The sequence below is a fragment of the Octopus bimaculoides genome, chromosome 7 (genome assembly GCF_001194135.2).
Source record: "Octopus bimaculoides isolate UCB-OBI-ISO-001 chromosome 7, ASM119413v2, whole genome shotgun sequence".
NCBI classification, from domain to species: domain Eukaryota; kingdom Metazoa; phylum Mollusca; class Cephalopoda; order Octopoda; family Octopodidae; genus Octopus; species Octopus bimaculoides.
Window position 1 is genome coordinate 54122992 of NC_068987.1, and position 1658 is coordinate 54124649.

Consider the following 1658-nt stretch of genomic DNA (forward strand, 5'->3'; position numbering starts at 1 on the left):
CTGCCAACTCACCGCCTTATCTGTATTCAGTAATAATAAGAATCTTTTGTACTATGCGTTCAATTCCTGGAATTTTGGAGGAGGAAGCTAGTCGATTATATCCACTCCAGTGTTCAACTGGTACTTATTCTTATCGACTCCTAAAGGATGAAAGGTAAAATCAATCTCAGTGGAATTTGAACTCAGAACGTAAAAGCGGACGAAATGCCGCTGGGCATTCAGCCCGGTGTACTAACGATTCTGCATAATAATAATAATAATAATAATAATAATAATAATAATAATAATAATAATTTCTTCTATGAACACAAGGGCCCAAGGCATCGAGGACAATATCAAAGGACGAGTTACAACTCACGAAAATAAAAGCAAAAATCAAAAATAGGTGGGGATCAAATAGAGACACTACCACGTTAAAAGTTATAACAAAGGGTATATAATAGTAATTAGAGAAATAATTGTTTGTTCGAATTAGGCCCGCGCCAATTTAGGGTCCCGCCAACACGCTCGAGCGAAGGATGCTATGATGAATTAAAACCTTTGACTGCGTCAAGTAAAAATATCCACACGATTCTTATTATAAAGATTTCCGGACAATGGACAAAAGTTAAGAACGGTGATAAACGAGTAAAGAAAAAATATATAGTGCGTGTGCTTATTTAGCAAAAAAGAAAAATTGACCATCCCGAAATACAAGTTTCTTTTTATCTTTTCGTACAACAAACGAATTTACCTCTTGACTTTAGAAAAACCGCTTATTTAACTGCGATATCTATTTTCTGCGAAATGAGTGCCTGGCAACGACATACAGGCACCATAATCAGCTCAGTCCAGTTATCTCAACAAGCACAAGGCCTATTCACAATATGTCTGTCATTATCTTGACTTGCAATAAAGCATTAAAACTTTCATTTGAGTTTTCAGTTTTTAGTATAGTATTGTGGCTAGTGGTGAAACCTCAAGCCCTCAACGCTTTTTGGCTGGGACTGGCGTACTACATGAAAACTAAAAACATCAACCTTCAGCTTTTGTAGAGTAGAGGGACCCACCAACAATTCTCTAACTGGGCCCCGTACTTCTTAGCGCCGGCCTTTCTTGTGATTATATTTCTTTTGACCGTCTTTGTGTTTTGGTGTTACAATTTCTAACTTCCTTCCAAATTTTATGACACACTGCTTATGTCAGAAATAGTTATCATATAACAAAGTGTGATTATTATTTCCCAAGTGTAAATAATAGTTATTTTGTAGAGAAAGAAATTTGCATGACATTATAGTGCTTCTCCAACACAAAAAAAAAATGCCAAAAGAAAATGGAGTTAGGTTTTTCTAAAAAAAATAGGAAGAAAGGACGGGCTGGAGGAGGGGAAGGTAGGGGAAATAGTAAAAAGATACGTTTGTAAAATTCTACCGTTTATTTTTTCTTTACTTTTGATAGGATCCTTTCATCTTGTGTTTCCGCTTATTTCCCATTTTTATTAATTGTTTCAAAAACAAAAAAAAATGACCCTTTCTAAGTGTACGTACGTACAAAAATACATATATAGATACATACAAACACACTTTCACGCATAAAGAAAATATTTCTATGCGTATGCGCATGTGTATGTTTAGTATGCATGTTTTTACGTATGCGTGTGTATATGTATATTTAAATAT